This window comes from Pyxicephalus adspersus, chromosome Z (genome assembly GCF_032062135.1).
Source record: "Pyxicephalus adspersus chromosome Z, UCB_Pads_2.0, whole genome shotgun sequence".
Taxonomy (NCBI): Eukaryota; Metazoa; Chordata; class Amphibia; order Anura; family Pyxicephalidae; genus Pyxicephalus; species Pyxicephalus adspersus.
Window position 1 is genome coordinate 74,626,665 of NC_092871.1, and position 22,181 is coordinate 74,648,845.

The 22,181-nt window shown below is 37.7% G+C and overlaps 1 long non-coding RNA gene across 1 annotated transcript in view; it reads left to right on the forward strand.

The window, feature by feature from the left end:
- The first annotated feature begins 3,814 nt into the window (after positions 1-3,814).
- LOC140344014 (uncharacterized) overlaps positions 3,815-22,181 on the forward strand; it is a 144,106-nt gene continuing 125,739 nt past the window's right edge. Inside the window, exon 1 of the long non-coding RNA XR_011923451.1 lies at positions 3,815-3,909. This is a non-coding gene — a long non-coding RNA (uncharacterized lncRNA). The remainder of the gene's footprint in view (positions 3,910-22,181) is intronic.

Sequence of the window (22,181 nt, forward strand, 5' to 3'; positions counted from 1 at the left end):
GGTAGAAGCTTTTGTAGTCAGGAAAGAAAATGCAAGGACAGTAGCTAAGATACTATGCAAGGAGATCATCCCCAGATTTGGATGCCCAGTAAGAATAAGCTCAGACAATGGCACTCCATTCACTTCTAAAGTCACCCAGGAGATTTCAAAAATGATGAACAAAGAATTGACGTTCCACACCCCATATCACCCCCAGAGTCCTGGAGTAGTAGAAAGGACAAATAGGACACTGAAAGACAAAGACAAACTTAGGAAATTAACTAGAGGGACATTCCATAAGTGGGACCAATAACTACCAGCCATACTAGCAGAAATAAGAATGACACCCAACCTAGTTATAAAGCTGTCACCTTTTGAAATTTTAATGGGAAGACCTTTTCCCACCCCCTGGACTAAGGACCCTTTAATTTTAATACCCGGGGATCTCCAACAAATCCAAGACCAATATGTAGCTAAACTAAACTTATTGAAAACTGAACAGCAACTACGGAGATATCTCTCTCTCTTTTCCTTTCCCTACAGATCAACAGACGCACCCATTCAAGCCCGGAGACGTAGTGTTGGTTAAAGCTCTGCACAAGCACAAATCCTTGGATCCATCCTTCGGACCTCCTGTCACCGTGCAAGCCATCACTAGAACAGCCGTGCTGACCAGTGGAGGACCCACCTGGATACACGCTTCAAGAGTGAAAAAGGCACCACGATCCAGCAATCCAGCGCCAGGATGATGCTTCTTGATCCACGAGTACCAGCCCGGATGCTTGTCTGCAGTTTTGGAGCCCTGGTTATCATATTCTGTCTTGTATGAGTCACAACAATTTGCCACTATCACCCTCAAGACTTGCCCTTTGTCCCCAAACAAGCCATAACCTAAAGAATTACTCTACCGTGTCTATGCACCGGTGATTACTTAAGTATAGTGATTGGACTGATTTCCAGAGTAACATATGAGAACGTCTTGCCAAAGAAATATATATTAGTTCTAGTTTTTGCCTATCTGATATGCATGGTACTCAAGATATGTTAACTTCTTGTTTGATTGCTGTCTCTACTCCAATCAGCATGCTGCTTATAGTCTTTAGCAATATCTATAATGACACTGAGGTTATTGAAAGTGATATACGTTTATCTCATACCCCGTATAACTTTTGTAATAACTGTCAAACCTATGACTCCCTGAAATTGTTATTGTCAATATGCAAATCAAGAATCATTCAGCTTCCTCAAGTTATGTATGCTGAAGAACCTGAGGCTGTTTATTTGCATGTAAAGGAACAAAAGTATGAAGTCAAGTATTTAACCTTTGTTCAAGGATAAAAGGAAGGGAATGTAAAGAATATATATTTACAGAGTTTTGAATTTAAGCTGTTTTTGTGTTTTTTGTTATATTTTGCAGATAATTGAGTTGTGTCAAAACTAGTTATATCCTCTTTATCAGTAGGTCAATATTTGCTCCTTCCTTACCTTGAAGCTTCTTAAGCTGCGTACACACGGCAAATTTTTCTCGCCCGATAATCGGTATCGGCCAATTATCGGGCGAAAATCTGCCGTGTGTACAGTCGGTCGTCGTCCATCGTCCGACGACCGTCCTGGTGGATCCATGGACGATGGACGACAACCAATCCTAATGAAAGGGAAGGGGAGAGCGCGCAGCAGGGTGCCGCTCCGTCGCTCTCCCCCTCCCCTCTCCATAGAGCATGAACGGTGCTGTATGTACAGCATCGTTCATGCATCGTGCAGTCTTTTCTCGTTGGAAAGGATCGTGAAAGATCCTTTCCAACGAGAAAAATTGCAGGTGTGTACGCAGCTTTACCTTGAAACATCTTGCTCAGCGAAGTTGTTAATTAGGTTTCTTGTTATTGACTAACTACTAAGTGTCTTCCACCTTGTTGTTTGACTATATAAACTGCGATGTGATAATAAAGTTTTGAGACATGATATAACTATATGCTTAAGCTGCGTGTGTGTTATTCACTGCTCCCAACGCATTGAAAACAGAGGTCTAGATAGAGAGAGAAATATTGATCTGGGATCAATAGAAAATCGCCTTAACATGGGTGTAATACATTTACCTATTTCTATGGAATGTATATGTTCTTAGATCCTTTGTTTAAATTGTACCTTTGTTTTTCCAATATAGAAGGAGCCACATACACATATGATCATGTATATGACCCCTTCTGTTTTGCAATTGATGTGGGCATTTGGTCTATGGTTTTCGACCATTAGGTAATGTAATCACGAGGGCTTCCTTGACCCATTGACACTGATTGCACCATCCACATTTGAAGGACCTTCTGTCTGTCTGAGGGATTTCTATTTTTCTGAAAATTACTTGATACAAGGTGGTCTTTTAGTGATTGTGATTTTCTGAAGATAATTTGGGGTTTCTTCCCAATGAACTTACTGATCTTGGGATCTGAGGTTAGGATGTGCCAGTTATGGCTTTGAATATTGTATATAAAGTTGTGGTTGTCATTGTATCTAGTGATTAATCTTACAGGGGCAGTGGTGTCCGTTGTGTCCTTTGCTGTTTTGAAAATAGGTTCTTCTCAACATTTGTTACTTTACTGGGGTAACCTCTTTCAAGCAGTCTCTCTTGGAGAAGTTTGGCTTCTTTCTTAAAATCTGACTTGTTTGTACAATTCCTTTTAAGTCTGAGATATTGACTGTAAGGTATACTGTTGACAAGGGATTTAGGATGGGCGCTTCTGGCGTGAAGGATAGTGTTCCCAGACGCACTTTTCCTAAAAAGTGTGGTTGTAATTGTAAAGTCATAATTAATCCTAATGAAAAGGTCCAGGAGGGGGAGTTGGATTTTACTTTGCTCCATGGTGAATTTCAAGTTAAATTCATTCTGTTGGATGTTATTGAAGAATTTTTTAAGAAGAGATTCTGGGCCTGCCAAAAAAGGAGTTTATCACCAATGTATCTTTTCCAGCATATGATGAAGGATTTAAATTGATTAGTGAGGGGGTTTGAGAACAGATCTTCCTCCCACTTCCCTAAATAAAGGTTAGCGTAGGAGGGAGCACACCTTGTTCCCATTGCGACTCCCTGTTGCTGTAGGTAAGTGTTACCACCAAAGGTGAAAGTATTCTTGGTGAGAATAAAGGATGGTAAGGTTGTGATGAAGTTATTTTGATCTGTCGCCTGGGGATAGGCGTTTTGTAAACATTGAAAGATGGTTTGTACACCTAGTTTGTGTGGTATGCTGGTATACAGTGATTCTATGTCAATTGTTACAATCCAAGTGTTAGGCTGAACTTTCATTTGGTCTGTGAGCTTAAGAACATCTATTGTGTTTTTTAGGTAGAAAGGTAGTTCAGTGACTAGTGGTCATAAATATTTATCTACGAGGTCACTCGCATTAGCTGTAAGGGATCCTAATCCCGGTATCCTCGGACGGCCTGTTGGGCGGAGCAGGTTTTTGTGTATTTTGGGTAGGGCATAAAGCTTGTTGTCGGCTTTCTCGGTTCATGAGCAGGAGCCCCGCTGACATTAGGGGGAATCTGAGAGAGGACACAGGCGTGTGCCCGCAAGGACAGGCCTGCACTCCACAACCATGAGCCCGGAAGTAATCACTGGAAGCGTGCTATAAATAGACACGCTTCAAGCATACACAGCCTGTCCGGCTGGATTCATCCTACCTAGGAGACAACTGTACTATTTTTGGAACCGCAGTAAGTCATTAGCTGACGCCTACATTATTCCTCCGTAGACTTCTTAGATACTTATTGTTTAGATCTTTATCTTAAATTCCTTATGCTCAGTATGGCGTTTTATTTCCCTAAACAGACAGTCTAATCTTAAAGTGAAAGCCTATAACACTTTATGGTCACAGGACTATTCTATTCCCATTATCAACCTGGACTAGATGAGCCAGCATGTATTGACACTGCTCATCAGGTAACTTCTTATTATACATATTTTCTTTATATATACTATAATACTGTATTTGGCTACAAAAGACCTTAAAATTTCATATTTCAGAGCTGCAGGAACATTTCAGCAAACACCTTCATTCAACCTTGAACAAACACTAATCTTCATATATATTGTATTTACATACAGACACATCAGTAATTTGAACCTTCAAACCTCTTTTCTCTAACCTTTCCTTCCTCTTCATTCATATTTAACTAGAGGTGGCTCCAACCATATTATATGAATTTATTAATAGGAAAGAATATACAACAAAAACCTCCACTTCTCCTCTTTATTCATTCTGATAAATGTGCTGACTGCTGACAATTTAACAAAAGTAACTAGCTATGTGTGGCACTACAAGTAGCAGCAACCACAACTGTACCTTCAGTGCATGTGCAGTTAGTGAACAGTACCTAAGAGTGTAATACTGTAAGCCCTGCGGGTTGTGCCGGCGCCGCTGCTCCGAATAGCAGGCACGGGCGCCGGGTCCTATCTTTTAGTTAGAGTAACCCTAGTACCTGTGTTCCATGCCAGAGTTTCCTTCCTGCTGGAGACTTGCACTGGTGTTTGAGCTGGCGTGGGTGTGTCTCTCTTCATCTATGGGGCAAAACATACACGCCCTCTGTTTCTACAGCCTATGGCTGGATCTCTGGTGGTATTTAAAGGCACTTCCTACTACAGGAAGTTGCCTGAGCAATTTCATGGTTTTAGCTTGTCTTCTAACTCCTAGTGCAAAGGTGCTTCTTTTGTCTGCTTTGCTGTGTACCAGACCTTGTTTACTGAACCCTTGGACTTGCCTGTGTGCTGCCTGACCTCGGATTACGTTTATGGACTTTTGCCTGATTGCCGCCTGACCCTGACCTCGGATCTTGTTTTGGACTTTGTCTGATTGCCACCTCCCTCTTGGCCACGCAAGCCCCCTCGGTGCTTGCACCGAGTACCCTGACCCCTCTGGTCAGCTGCCACTGACCAGGGGATCGCTCTGGAGTGGCACCTGGCAGCTACCCTGCAACCCAAGCCTATCCTCACCATCAGAGGCTCTAGTGAAGGCAAGGTAGCGGCTTAGTTACACCCCTCCGGAGCATACCCAGTCAGTGGCACAGTGGGTCCACACCCGCGTGCATTACAAATTCACACAATATAAGTTACACTAAATGTGCTGACTGCTGAAAATTTAACAAGACTGAGTAGCTAGTAGCTCATGTAAAAGTAAAGAAATCTGCCTAACCTATTCTACATACACAATATCCTATACTAAACAGTCCTACCTACTATATGCCCTATAAAACACAGAACTTTGCAGCTAGCAAATAACTAAGTAGGCTCCTACACTGTCCCTGTCACAACACACCTCTATCCCTGCGTCTATCCTATACACAGAACACAAGATTGAGTGACTAACCCTTCCCTACTTCCCTGTAGATATATACCTATGCTTAGATGTTTCCTGATTGGCTGATGGGCCTTGCTTTGCATCCTGGGAGCCAAAGTTTCTCGGACTGCCCCCTGCTTTTTCCCTTGTTCATTCGGCGAGAACACGACCTCCTGGCGAATCACAAGGCTGTTCTCGCTTACATGTTTGGTAAGCGAGAAAGGCCTGATTAGCCGCGAGATCGAAGTTACAAATTTCGCTTGCTCATCCCTATTATGAATGTTACAAGGGATGTTAGAGTTAGGCAGGTGGTACCTGAGGGGTTCTGTTTTAGGGATACTAGACGCCTGGTTATGTTTGAGTTGCTGATGTAGTTGGGCTGTGTGGGGGCTGTTTGTGTTTCAGACTAGGAGGTACTTGTTTCAGGTATCATTTATTTTATCGTTTGACAGAGCGTTGCCTGTAGAGTGTAACGTGGCCTTTCTAGCTTACTGAATATGTAAATATAATAGAGAAGAGAAAAAAGCCATGATATTTGTTTGTTGTGGCAAAATATTTAGTCATAATGTTCACTGTTGTTCCCTAGCTCGAGGAACTTAAATATAGTAACGGTATATAAATGAAAATACAAAAAATTATATTTTACAAACAATACATCATATGTACAGTCAAAACTGCCCTACTGTGTCCCAATAACTGAGGGTGGTTTTTGATCTCTAATCTGGACAAGATAATGCTAATAATGTTATGAAGGAAAGTCCAGTTGGGTTCCAATGCGTTTCGCCTTTTGGATTCCTCAGGGGACCAATAAAGACAATAGTATATCTAAACATAAAAAAAAATCAAAATCACAATTCTGCATCTACATATAATCAATGGCAAGTTATGCATAGATGCTGACAAGAGGACATTTACTTACACTTAGAGTAATGCTGTACAAATTTAATGGGAGAGGGCTGAAGCAGTTCATCCCTAAAGTTCAACCTACATTAATTTCTGAAATACACATTAATAGTTAGTATAGGTATAGAAGTTGATTTGGTAATTTGAGAATTTAGTGGACAAAATGACTCACCATGAGGTCTGGCTGTAATATGTGAAAGAACCAGCGCAAAAAAGGATTGTTTGAATCAGCTATCTTGAGTCTAGGATATAGGTAATTAAAGTTATAATGGTTGTTCAACTGTCACATGTCCAAGATTATTTATTAGTGGGTATAAACCCAGAGTATAGTTGTACTCACAATTACGCAGATTTCTTCTCACGTTGCAACAGCGCCTGCCCCAATAGAAGCATAGGGGGCTTGGTATACCCCCTAAGGCTGAAGCAGGCTGGCCTCTTACTATTTAAAACCTTAAGAGAGGCAGGAAATGGCCTGAGGATCCACCAAACTGAGTCTGGAACTGGAACTGAACGCCAGCCAACAGCCAATGGCAGAAAAGAACTGAACAATCTGTAGATTGGCTGCAGCACCTACTCCAGGATCCCCTTCAGCTGTGCATAACCTCAATTTCTGTGCAGGGGATGCAGAGAATGGTGAAAAATGCAAGGCTACAGGGATGCAGGCGATGCTGCAGCTTGCTGAGCAGATGATCTGCGGGTGGGTGTAGAGGTAACAGAAAGAGGCTAAGGTCAGGGTAGGCAGCAGTCGTAAATGGTCAGGACAGAGTAAGGATCAAAAATCTGGCAGACAAGCAACAGTATCAATATGTTAAACAAGGGCATAGACAAAGATAATCAGGATGAAGCTGGGATCTGGAATCAAAGACACACTAGAGCCTGGAATACAGAGACTGGAGCCTCCTTTTTTAGGCAACATACTATTGCCTGTCTCCTCTTTATATATGGAAAATCACTGGGAAATTACTGGGAGGAAGATGTTGGGCCTGATTTATCAATAAAATGCGCGCAGGTCGGCAAGTTCCATTACCGTGCGTCCGGGCTGAGTTTTAGTGATTTTGCCTGCCGGTTTCCTGCAAAAAGGAGAAAAGATCTTGAATACACCAATTAAGGAGAATAATTTTCAGCTGCGCGATTCAGGAGGAGAAGTTAAACTCCTGGCTAAACTGGTGAGGTGATAGCCATTGATTAGTGCGCACTTGCCCCCTGTTCTGTACGCATCTCCAGTCCATTTTACAGGTCAGTTTGAATCTTTAAGCTAGGTACACACTTCCAATAATTATCGTTAGAAAACGAACGATTACGACCGATCAACGATTATGCACGAATATACTTGAACAATCATATTGTGCACAATTCTGTACATGCTGTAACAATACAATTGTTCAAATATAATCCACCAACAGTGTCCACACACTGGATACAATGGTTTGAATGATGTAGGGAGTGACATGTAAAGGAGAAAGTGTACCGCAGAAACATGCACGATCACTGAACGACCGTACACACGATAGATAGTGAACGATCGTCGGCCAATCAGATCCGCCGTGGCAGTCGTTCATTTCCAACTACAATCCTCGTTCGTCGGCGTCGTTGGTCACTTTTTTTAGAACAATCTTTAGCCAATTTAGTTGTTCGTCGGTCATTCGGCGGTCGTTTCTAACGATAATTATTGGACGTGTGTACGCAGCTTTAATGCTTGATGTTTTTTTGTGTAAGTGCTACTTTTTTATGCTACATTCTACTTATTCACAAACTTGCTTCATTTATAGTTACATTTGTTGCACTTGTTTTGATTCTTTTTCTTTTGGTTGCAGCACTGAAAACTATTTTCTATCAAGCACTTTCAAATATGTCATCACACAATAGTATGACTGTAAAAAAATATGTGAACTAACATTTGTGGCCTGACTAAAATTTCATTTGGAGAAAGCAAATATTTTATTAAAGGATTATAGGCAAACATGTTATATTACATGTATTAAGGAACATTTAGTAATTTAACTTGTGTGTGTATGTCAAAATACATTTAAATGTATACAAATACATATGCATTTTCATTAGTACTATTTTACCTGGACTAGTTTGTGCGTGTGTGTGTGGGGGGGGGGGGGGGGGTTAATTAGGTAAGTTTGCTTGGATGGTATGCATTGATGTGATTTTTTTGTAATCCTCATGATTGTTAGTTTCATCTGTTGCTGCAATGATTTTGTGCCTGGTCTGTAATGCCAGTTTCTGTTTAGCAATTCTTCAGCAATGTTTTGTCATTTTTTCCACAAGTATTGAGTACAAATGTCTGCATGGTTTCCAATCCAAAGTGCTACTTGACCCCCTTTGTTGCCTTTGTCCCATTGTCACATATTGGTATTTGAACGTAATATGTACATAGTCCTTTTCTGAATAAATTGGCATGATTTTTGTTTCTTTTTGTTTTTTTTAATAGTCTGACATTTGCACTCATGTTGATTTACTGCAACACAACTCCTCTGTCCATTTGTGGTAGTGTTATAGGTTTGTTGTCATTGTGCTGTGCTGCCTGATCATAGCACTACTGTATACAAACACATTTCCACTTGTTGTCCAAACTGGTTGTCAATTATTTGTCCAGCTGAGTTGCATACTCATTGTAACATACCTGATGGTGATGGAAGGAGGTCCAGGTTGCCAAGCACAACATCAAAGCACATTGATTGCCAAGCTCACAAGCAGGGTCTCGCACTCTTAGAAATGAACAGATGTTGTGTTGTTGCTTAATGCTCATTAAATACTGTAGTGTATGCATTATTTAGGTGTTTACACAAAGCAAATAATACTAGTATATCAAACTTCCAGGGCAAAACACACTCTGTTTCAAACATTTATTGGTTTTCCATCCCTTCAGGATGTTTCTGCAGGTTTGAATGGCATTTTAGATCTTAGCCCACTATATGTAGTGACTTACCCACCTCCCGCCTGGTAGTGGAAGCACATAAAGGTGGATTCCTCCTTTAACCAAAAGCAATATCATCCATGAATTTTGCTTGTAGCCATGCCCATGACATAAGAAATCATAGGAACAAATAGGCAATCTTTTCAATTTGAGGCATGTAAGCAATATGGTCCAAAAAGCACTCTTTGCCTATTTCATCCTATTATTTCTGTTTTCTATGTATATGTACACACATCTAAATGCATACATAGATGTTTTGCTTCATATGCACACATGTCTATACATACATGATGAGTGCACATGAAGCAAAACAAGCAATATATACAAAAAAAAAAAATTACCTAAATGAGGACTGTGCAAAAGTGTGGAGCATTGTTCAACTGATAAATACAGTTTACACGCACATAACGGGTCTGTCTTGGCGCACAACTATGCACAACATACTTCTGACATTTGGCGCACAACTATGCACATCAAACAACTGAGCTTTAACAAGACAATAGTGCTGTTTTTAGCCTTTCAAACAATTCAGAGAAAGGAACAGCCTAAAAACAATTACAAATGTCTTTTTAACCACCTAGCCGGTATGCCCGACCTTCGTACGGGCAAAAAAAAATGGCTAGGATGGTTAACCCCGTAATTTTGTCACATCCTTACCTCCATGGTCCCGCTGTGCACATCCAGCGGGACCATGGAAGTAAGGATTCCAGCGTCGTTTTCCCATTCCAGCGTCGTCCTCCGTCCATTGTCGTCTGTCGATCTCCAACGTCGGGTGCCAGCGGGACCGGTAAGATGCCGGCCAGTATCTTGTGTTCCGCTGCCCGGCATCTTGCGTTCCGCCGCCCGGCCGTATGCAGGACAAACACTGAAAAGTGGTAATAAAGGCAGAATTTTGCAATCAAACAATATGGCCACAAACACAATAACATAGCATTAACATTGACCTCAAAATTGTAAAATGGACATTAAAACATTCCAAAGTAATAAAAACAAAAAGCAGCTATTGTGCTAAAGGGTAAGTAAAGTATCAAATGCAGCAACATAGATTAATTAGGATAACACACAAAACAACTGTCCCTCTTGCCCTCCAAGAAAAAAAGACAAAAGGAAAAAGCAAGTTAGACAACACCCTTGTATATGCTCAAATTTAAGCGCACAGGTGATAGAAATTCACTTGCAATTCGCACTTGTACAGTCTGCCAAAATTGTCTGTTTTTTTTTTTTGCGATTGGACAATACATAATCATCATATCACAATAATTATATTATAATATTATTATATTATAATAATAAAATAATATTATTATTTATATATAAATATAATTATATAAAATAATTATATTTATATATAAATAATATATTAATTAATATATAAATATTTATATATACACACACACATAAACATGTATATCTATTGAAGCAAACAAGAACGTGTGCGTGTTTTGACTTTCGTGGGAAAATCTAGTCCGATGGCAAAGCCGAGGTTTAACCTGATGAAAGTTGCAAAATTTCCCCCCAGGCGGGTCCTCTGATCAGGCATCATAAGCGTTTAGATAGGCGCCTAAATGCCAGCAGCGAGATCATTTTGGTTGATAACTTCTGCGTGAATATGCCAGGGCCTGAAATTTGGTTGATAAATCGATCGAAGGCCTCTGATTTTGGATCGCGAATACGAATATGAGCGTGCTTCTGAATTTGCTTGGTGAATCTGCCTCAATGTGTCTGGTAAGTACTGATACATGACAGGAGAGGGAATTCTACAGCTGAGATACTTCAGATGATGTTTCCACTTCCACCAGCAGATGGAAAGCATCTGCCGAGGATTCTAGGTTTCTTAGGTCAAGAGACTGTTTGCAAGGCATAATTTGGTACAGAGCAAAAGTAGACACAACATGTGAACCAGGATATTCATAAGTGGGGCTGCTGGCTGGAGAGATGTTCTAGGTAAAAGTTGCTAACGAGAGCACAGATCACCTAGACCTGCACGTATCTGTGACAGTAAGGAATGCCTACAAGTTTGACTCCCACTCATGCATAGTAACAAATAATTTACATTTTAATTGGAATTTAAATGCTCAGTTGTTGGAAAGTAAGTTAATTCCACAGAAACTAGAAAAATTAGGGGTTCACTCACCTTATGTTGAAAATTATTATATGGTGATAAAGCTTTTTTTAGTGTTAAAGGAAATTATTCTGCTCTTGTTATATGTTTTCTGTCCCTTTATATAATGACTTGTAATTTGTGGTTTTTGATTAAATCAGGCTGGGGATGATTCCACCCATATCTAGGTTGACTGATCTACCAATCTGAATCTCAGATTTTGCACACATAGGTGAAAATCCATTAATAACAGGTGGCCACATTGGCACACATTCTGCCATATTTTACAGAAAGGTAGATGTCACTGCAGCCCTCTATAAAAGATGGAGCACAGCAGCACAAAGCACCATTTTGTCATTTTGTGGTGCTGGGAAACGGAATTGGATAGGGTCAGTTTTTATCAGTTGTTGGGGAAAGCTAGATTAAAAAAGTAAAATGATTAGGTAATTAGTAGGTAAGGTATTATATTACCAAAATCAAAGTCATTTTGTTTACTTTGGAAAACAGCAGCTAAACAAGCAGAACTTTTTGACATATTTTTGGCACATTCTGGGTTAGACGACAATGGTGATAGTGTTCTGGACAATATTGGAAACACAATACTTCCAATAAAATATTGCGGACAATATCTGGGACAATAATTAAATTGAAAGTAATGAGAAGAACACTGGTGGAGATCAAGTAGAAGGTACTGTGTGGTAGCTACCATGTAAAAAAAAAAACTTGGAAGGCAATTTTCAGGTCTCTCTTTTTAAAGCTGCAAACACCTTTGCCTCTCATGCAGTTCTGGAGTTGTAAAAAATTAATTTATCAGTTATCCTATATAGGGACATTTTTATACGTGATCATGATAATGCATCTTTTGCTGTGTCAAAATTGCATACCAACTGAATGCTCTACTAACCAAGCTGGTAGTCACAGCTGTGCAAGTTGGTGGAAGTCAGTACCTGTAAAGATTTTATGGAGTGTTTTCAGCCCAAATTGAAAACACCAGGCCATCAATATTTTTAAAACCAAACTGTCCCTGCACGAACACTTAGCCTGCAATGTCTCAGTTGTGTGTAAATGTGTGTAAACATTTGCCTAATTTATGTGCAATTAGAGGTAAACTGACTACAGATATGGATTAAGACTGACCCCAAACTGTCCCAGAATCTCAAAATTTTATTGAAAAAATACTGGCGATTTTGCACTATTTTTTTTTTTTTTTTTTTTAAATATGAATTTAGAATTTGTATACACACATGTTTTAACAGTTCTTTTTGAATTTTGTAACAAGTTATATTCATGTATAAATGTTTAATGGTATCCTAAATTACTTTATATGGTTACAGTTTTATAGGAAACAATTAAATGTTACTATTATATGTTTCTTGCATAAATTGCATAAAAAAAAAAAAATTTCCACTAACTTTTCTTTTTTTTTTTTCTTTGTAAATTTACATAGGTCTCATCCTAATATATAACTAACTGATTAAGTATTTAATTAAAAAAAATAAGCAAATAAATGTAGCCAGCACTTTTTTTGTATACCTAAAAAACTGCAAGAAACAAAGAAAGTCTCAGAGAGGTCTGTTTAACAGTTGAAATGTCCCATCTTCAGACCTGCAGGGGAAATATGAAGCAATGCAATAATTTGAAACCAGTAGTCAAACAGTTAACACCTGTGCTGCTGTGGAGTTCTGTAATAGGGTTGGGGGGCAGTGCATGTCTAGACCTGATGGAATTTCTGATACAAGGTCCCCCATAGAGAAGTCACTCTGAAGTATAAAGGCATTTAGGTCAGATCTCTAACTCCTGCAGAGTGAACAGCTTCTGGCCTTGGGCATTAGATGAGGAATTTTGTGATTCTGACGAGGAACAATCTGTATATGGTTTACAGTGTCAGAGAACCCCATTTAGGAACAGCTTCTATCAAAGTTTCTATCATTGCAACATTTTATCATCCTTTTATTAACTAAAATATTCCTGGACAAAGGTAACAATAGGATCAGATTAAGAGGAAGGTCAGCTAAGGCCACTGAAATTGTTCACAAAATGGTAGTAGGTAGTAGGGTAATTGTTAGGAAAGAACATTTACCCAGCAGGATTATGTGTAAAAACCTTAGGGTTATTTTAACTGTTTCAAAATGTGATAGTATAAAGGTTGGGCACTTACTCTAAAAATATTGTAAATAGCACAAAGCACAGTAAATGAGCATTGTAACCCTTCACATAACAGGTAAGTGACACAGTAACCTGCAAAGCTGATGTAGTGCCTCTTAATTGAGACAAGGTCATTTTAAATGTTAAAGGATTACATTTTGGGTTTCTAGATTGTTCTAGAGCTTAACTTTCCACATGGAGTGCTGATTGAATGTCTATTTATGTATAGTTGATACTTGTGTGGGCACAGGTAACAGCCAATCGTTACTGTGCTGCAATATTTCCTGGCCTGTGATTGGCACTTCTGTGAGCAGGTAGCTTTGAAATTTTAAATACTGGAAAACAGAGAGCTGGGAGGGTGAGTATTCAGGGCATTCAGCCTTGAGGTAATCAATGTCCTCACTAGTATGGAAGTTAAAGACCTTATAGACCAGTACCTTAGAGAAATTTTCCTTCTGCTTTGAAGCTGTTGGTAATGCTTTTGGACCAGCTCTCTATTGATATGTGTACTGGTATTTTGCATGCTGGAGTTGAACTGATCAACTTTGAATGCTTAGCTACCCTTGACAACTCTGTATGTGTGATGGACTTTTATCATAAAACATATAGACAATTCTGTGAGACTGTGTGAGTTTCTGGAGTCACCCTACTAGGAAGAACCTGGATACTACATAGTAAATAATGGTGTCTTCTACCATGCTATGCAATATTATGGCTGAAAATAACAAAATTACCCATGTGCAATAACACACAAGCTATTTACTTTACTACTGAGCACCATTATGTGGGTACTAATAAACCCCATTGCAAAGGGATATGGATGTCAAAAACAAAACATTGTCAAAACAATAAAAGGATAAGGGGATTAGTATAAAGATCAGAGGTGATTAGTGGATAATGACTAGGACTTGTATGGAGGCAGGGATTAAACACGTGCATCCTAGTGAATACACCTTCGTCAGTGGTCTAGCCAACTAGGAATGGATCTGGTCCAGAATTGAAAACAAATAGCAAATGACTTTGAAGAAATCCATTCCAGGTTTGCTGGATCACCCAGCTTCACAGTTGAAAGTGTATCCTCTCCAGCCTTGCAAGAGCTTTAATAAACCAGCCCCTATGAGTTAAGGTATCTGATTGGTCTAGAAAACAGAAAAAAGTGTTGAACATTTCATCAATGTGGTGCGGGGGTATTACATTATAATTTATATTAATATTACACAGTATTGATATAGTGCCAACATATTATGCAGCGCTGTACAAAGTTCATAGTCTTGTCACTATCTGTACCTCAAAGGGGCTCACAATCTAATGTCCTAACCGCATTAATTTGTCTTTAATACAGTCTAAGGTCGAAGTTTTAGGGGGAAGCCAATTAACCTAACTGCATGTTTTTGGAATGTGGGAAGAAATAGGTGTACCCAGATGAAACCGACACAAACATGGGTAGGACCTGCAAACTCCATGCAGAAAGTCTCCTGGCCAAAATTCGAACCTGGGACCTAGTGCTGCAAGGATATAACCCCAGAGTTCTAACCTCTAAGGTACCATGCTGCCCGTGTAAATGTAAAATGAATGAACTGCCTTAAAACAACAAATGTAAACACACAAATACTGGACAGTAATGTAAATGGACTGATTTCAAATGTGTAAACCTAGCCATAAACATAGAGCTGGATAGCAAGGTAGTAGAAAAGATAGAAAAGTGTTTTATAAATAGAGCCCTATACAGACGGGTATGTTTGTAAATTTATTGTAGAGGTAATGCAAAAAGTATAAAGTATAGTAGATTGAGTGGAGGGTGTTGCTATCTATGACTTATTCTTGCAAATACCAAAGACTGCAAATTACATAAACACTATGTCCATAGGGTTTTATATCTGGCATATGTTTATTTCCCCAGTGGTTGAACTTGATGGACTTATGTCTTTTTTCAACCTGACTTACTATGTAACTATGTAACTATATAAGAATATTTTCATGAGCTAAGACTGATCCACAGATCAAAAAACAATTGGTAATTTATACAGTAGATCAAACGTGCTGGGATTGTCAAAAAGTGGCAGTCAGTTGACATGATTGTCTTTTTTTATGAATGATAATTGCAGTTCATTGCTGAGGATCAGCATGATGTCAGTTTTTAAGATTGCCAGAATCTGTTTGCCACTTTTAGTGGTGTTTTTTTGACGCATTCTGGATGCTAAGGATGAGCAGGTGATGTTCCAGATTGTATTTTGTCAATGTCAGAATATTGTTTTTGTCAGCAGAGACAGTTTCTCAAAAAAAGTTTATTTACACCATTTCACAATTTTAACTTGACAAATTTACAAGGTAATTGCAGACCCTGAATATAGGCTTATGTCACAAGTGAAAAAAATAAAAAAACTTTGAGTTCTACTTATAAAATAGGGAATCTGAGATTCCCTCAAATGGTCCCTGGTGGGAATCTTCTAGGCCCATGTGTAATGCTTGAGGAAATACCTGATTTCCTGTTATATAAAAAGAGCCATTTTTTCTGTAAATCAATCTATAGCCACAAAATGTTTTCTTTAAATGCTTTCACATCTTCCCACGTTTCTTTTTGCCAATTTAGGTTAATTATGTTATGGCACTGCCACCGTACAGCAACTATTGTAATTTAAAAAAACATTAGAACAAACAGGTAACAACATTTTGCTTTCCACATCTTTCTAAATGTGCCCTTATATACCCTCAAATGAAAATTATGCAGTTATTTTAAATAAATATTTTATACATGAAAGTATAAATATGATATTGGTGAAGGTGTCCCAGTTTTGTAATATTCACCCATATATCTTATACATGCCTTAGCTCAGATGAAAATGTGTACATTATCTCACTCGCTGTACTTATATAGTGCAATGCCTAATGTGTCTCACACAGATGTTTTTTCTCATGGATGATATTGTTTATATTGGATGATATAGTTTAAATTGTATCCACTGATAATAAACTGATAGCTAGATATATGTGGAATCAAGCAGTACAGCCCAGCACACATTGTTTTTAGCTGTATAACTAAAGCAAACCCAAAACCAAGAGTAAGTCAATTATTAGCAGTAAAAAAAGCACATTTAAAACCTAAACTTCATTAATTCAGGATAAAGGACAGTGGGTAAATGTAAAATGATCTAGATTTTAGATCTGGTTTAACAAAAATGTGGTACACAAAGATATTTGTCCTTTAGGAATAGTATAGCCCTTTAAATGGGTGTACTTTAACATACTTTGCCTAAAGATATTATTAGTTGTTGCCTTGAATCATCTTGACAGTAGGTTACCTTACATTCATTTGAGGTAGCAGGTGAAATTACTAACATATACTTAACTTGGTGTTTAATTATAGTCTTTAGGTCTAACTAACAGTTACACACACCCTAACAACCTGCCTAGGGTGGCAGCTATCTGTTTGATGTATATTTAAAGGGATATTGCAAAGAAAGTGCATTTCTTCAATTCTATTAGGTATAGTCATTATAAAATATGTTTGTATGTATATATGTATGTATGTATATTTCTTTTTACATTTTGATAAAGGTGGTGTCATCATTCCCGGCATATTTTGCACTAAATGATCAAAATATATAATTCTTTACTGTCCTAAATAGAAGAGATGAAAAATCACCCAATATCAACACAGATTCCAATACAAACCTGACAATGTATGTATCCACTCTATAAGAAATGAAATAAACCACTTTGGATGAAATCAAGATTTTTGGGGGGATGAACAATTAATAAAAAATTGATTTTTTTGTACTGGTATATATTTTTGCATTGTTGGCAGTGTTCACCCAGAGGGATGGGAGATGTCCACTTTTAATTATGTAAGAATGTGTGGATCAAGAATTCCCATTCCCTTTGACCAGGGCCGCCGGCCTGAGGCAGATGCAGTCTCTAGTCTCTGCCTCTATCAGAACCACACTGTCAAAAACTGGTGTAGGTCTTCAGTCAGTCAGAAAATTAGGTAGTGCTTATGTGGAAATAAATGTAAAGTCCACTGATTTCTATATTGTCCAAGTGCCAGTAAATTTGCTGTTAAAAAATAAAAAAATTAAAACTGCTTTTTCTCAATAAAAGATGTTACCATTTATCCCTTTAATACTAATCAGCCTAGATTAATTTGGTAAATCTTTCTTCTTGTTTTGCTATTTATGTTTGCTGAATTTAAACTGGTATTACATATTTTTTAAGTAGTTCTCTATTCTAAAAATACAAAAGCTTTAAAATTAATTTATTAAATTGTACTGATTTTGTAAAAGGCAGATTAAAATTGGTATGCAAGTGATAACCTACCATTATTCCCAGATAGAACTGTATTATTAAAATATTGGCTCCTTTTTCCATTGATATTTATGAATAAATATTAATGGTTCTCCACCACTGCAAATCACTTTAATCCTACCATTGTATTTTGTCTTCTATAGGCCAAAATGTCCAGTAGGGTAGCAAAGAGCAAATGTGAGTTTCTCCTAGTTTCATTACGAAGATGGTTTTATTCTCCCATTTATTCTCTAAATATCAAGCAATTAAAGTCCCAGTTCTTCTGAAGCATTATCTCTTTAAGGTTAAACATACATTTCTAAACAAGCCAATAAGGATATCCATGACAAACTTTTGTTACAATATTTTCAAGTATGGTAATATGTTCAATTTAATTATCATCCATTGTTGTTTTCCCTACAATTCTGTGTATAAGTTTCATGATCCCCACAATGTCTGCTAATGACATCTACCACTTCCAGTTCATGAGATTTTTTATTGATTTCTTAAAATTGTGTTTTTTTATTATAACTTAGGACTACTATTTACTGGGCAATTTTGAGTTGTAACTAATTGCTATATGCTATTTTTGATGTTTAACTGTATAAACTGAAAAATGTTTCAAGATTTTTCTTCCCTTTCAATCATTGAACTATTACAGTTGTAAAACCACTGTTTTTCACAAACATAATTTTTGATGTCATCTCACAAGTTTTCCACTGGCTTAGAGTCTGGGGATTGGGATATATATATATAGCTATATGGAAGGAGGTGACTTGTTGGCATGAAACGCGGTGGCTGTATTTGGCAATCCCATGTAAAATCAATTAATATACCATGACCCAAGATTTCAGCAATTTTTTACTGGGTGCTCCTCATATCATTTCTAAAAGTGGACCATAGGGTGGCAGCTTGAGTGGACAGCACACCATCTATCTCAGCTCAGATGTAGAGGTGCAGAATATTTTATAATAATTCCCTTGTTAGCAAGGGAACCTTATTACAGGGATTCTTGATTTGCATATGTTGCAAAACATCTTTCACCTGGTTGACTGCATTTAAGTGATCCCTCCCTGCCAAGTCCATATTCTTCTCCCTAAAATGCCCAAAACATGGCTATACCCTACATATAGGCCATATGCTGAAAACATGCAAGTGGGGACAAACTATAAACTCATATCCTATCTATCATTGTTGCCACTACTTAACAACTCAAATATCCTCTGCCTTACCTGCAAAGTAACTAGTTATTTTCAACAGTTGCACACCTAAAATGTCACTAGACAAGTCAAAAATGGAAAAAGTGAGTATAATATACAAAATCTTAAATCTCAAAGTGACAGTGTAAGAGCAGTATAGAGAAATAACATAGGGGGATCTACTTTGTTTTTAATTATTTTTTTTACTTAACTTTCTCAATAAAGACTAAGTGAAACAGCAAAAATGAAAAAAAAAAAATCACCGGTTAATAGGTATATATACAGAGATGGGACATGTGTGGATATGTGTGGCCCTACCTAGTAAAGGTGCGTACACACTTCCAATTTTTATCGTTCCAATCGAACGACGAATGATCGATTGGGCAAAAAACCGTTCGTAAAAAAGTAACCAACGACGCCGACGAACGAGGAAAATTGTTGGAAACGAACGACCGGACCGGCGGATCGGATTGGGCGACGATCGTTGAACATCGTTCGTGTGTACGGTCGTTCGTTGATCGTCCATGTTCAGAGCATGCGTGATGAACGAACGTCCGTTCACTTTCCTGTCATGCACATAGTTCCTCTATCGCTTAAACGATCGTATCTATTGTGTGTACAATATCTACGAACGATCGTGTCGTTACCTCTATGTGCAGGATCGGTGCTATACGATCGTTCATATATATCGTGCAGGAACGTTCGTCGTTCGTTTTCCGACGATAATAATTGGAAGTGTGTACGTAGCTTTAGAATGGATATGGATCTGCCAACCCCAATTAGAACAGGAAAAATTCAAAAGAATACAAAAGACAGGGTTTTTTTTTAGGCAAGTGTCAAACATGTATATTTGGCATACCTAAAGAAATATGCGCACAAAATCACAATAAATTTAGCATTCGTGATAAATACAGAAAATAGTGTATAACATTGAACACAATTTAGACTTCGTTATACATACAGAGAACTATGTATACTTAATACCTGTAACTACAGTTCATGTTCTGTTATATGTGTTTTCATTTGTCACCAACACAATGAGCTGTAAAAATCTGAAACAACAAATATAAACACCAGCATTCTTATACACATTTTACACATGTAAAGAACAATGGGATATGTAGTTTTTCATAGGCAGGAAAATGACCTTCTACTGCCTTGCGTTGCCGGCTACTTTACTGACCTTTTGTGTTTTGTCAGAAATAGTAAAAACCATCAGCACCCCCTAGTTAGACTGGCTGCCAACACAGACTCCTTTTCAAAGTAAGCATAAATTAAATAAAAATAAAATAATAATATAGTAATATTTTTACTGCTCTGCTTGTTGAATTTTATATTAGTGGAGCAATTTACTGGTATGCCTCCAAACACCTTTTTTAGCCATTTGTATTTAGGCCTCCAGAGCAGTATTGTGAGGAGGCAGATGTGTCATATGTACATGTGCCCAGGATGTCAGTGGAATTAAAGTAAGGACATGACATAGCAGTAGGAAAGGCATGTACGGATATTGCAGGATGCCTAGCAATCATTTGGGGTTTGTTTTTTTCACTTTAAATGTTACAATGAAATAATATATAACAAATATAATAAAAAAAGTAGTGTGATAGCTAAATAGAGATGTAGATATGACAGATTTATAAACCTGAAATAGACAAATTTACCAAATTTATATTTATTCTTAAGCAATATTGTGAGTCTATTATATGGTGCTGCTTCATGAAAAGGTGGCATATTAAATAAACTGTAAGATTATTATTCTGTTTGTATAATTAATCTGTTTTTTCAGAATAAGAATTAGGATTCAAGTCAGTACAGGAAGCTGTGGATGAATCTTTTCTTAACAACATCAAAGGCTGTGCCGCACTCTGTCTTTATTTCCACCCCAGCATCTTCTCACTGAGGTGTTCACTGTCACTCCTCCTTTAAATCAAGAAATATTGCATTTCTTGGCACAGCTGAGAAGCTGGCCTCACATCAAAACCTGATGTGCTGCTTTGGAATCTACTTTAAATACACAGATGTTTTAACCCTTCCTGTTCATTTGCTAATGTACATTAATCAGAATAGCTAAATTTTCATGGTATTTCTATGAACTATGATTATAGGCATATTAGCATTTTCCCTTGATAAATACATGGATTATTTGTAGATCTGTAACTATTTAAAGTTACCCTATCACCGACCTAAAAGATTGTAAGTAAAAGCACAGAAAGGTATTTTAAAGTAATTTTATCACATGCAAGATGGAGGTACCCAGTAGCAATTGTTTGTCTTTTGGATTTTTCCACTGGGTAGGCCTTTACAAGTAAATAGCATACACAAAAATGTTAAAGTCACAGGAAATATTGTTTTTCAAAGAAAATGATTTTAATCACCATTTCAATCAAAATTTTACTTCTATATTGGTAGCAGATTTATGTGCAGAGTTTTATTAAGGGGCTGTTAAGCCCACTAATCAGGGGCTTGCATGGAGCATGGCTAAGTTGTTACTTTAAAGTAATCGAAAAGGTTACTTTAAAATAAAGAAAGAAACCTTTTTCATCAAATCTGGTTTTCTACACAAAGAAGATAGGCAAAGTGCTAAAACTTTACCTTAATAAAAAATAAATGATTCAAGATTTAAAATAGTTGAAGAATACTTTCAAACAAATAACTACTATGACAACATACAGTTTGGCTATGTAGTATGCTGAGAACATTTAGAGTAAAGACTGGACTGTATAATGTCCATAACAGACTAAAAGAGCTGTTAAGACAGAAGTATAGAATGTGCAGAGTGGTCAATGTTGTGACCGCTTACTTTCATGGTCAGCAGACAAGTGACCCACAAATCAATTAGTAGGTGGTAGCAAAGGTCCACTTATATTGAGGGTCACTAGAGAATAGTGATGGAGTACTTGCCCACATTACATGCCAGATGTGTGAATAAAATTGTTGAACATCTGTTTTGCCAGCAAACTTTAGAAAAGTCCATGAGCAGTGAACTGTGTAAATTATTTCCATTTTTAGGGCTGATATGTAAACCACAGTTAAAAAGGCACAGAGAGCTGGGCACTGCCATGGGAGAAAAAAATGTCATGCTAAATTAAAAAAAAAAAATACACTTCAGAGGATATAGGGTCTGCACAATCTGCAATCCCTTGCTACCTCTGAAGGCAGCACTTTGCCCTTTCCCTCCAGGACTTCTGCCTGATATTTTTAAGTCATATTGGAGTATTGAGTTTGTAAGACCCAAGCAACAGAACAAAAAAAAAAAAAAAACAATATATACCTGCTAAAGACAACAATAAACCAAGATCCATAAGCCACATTTTTTAAGTGGTC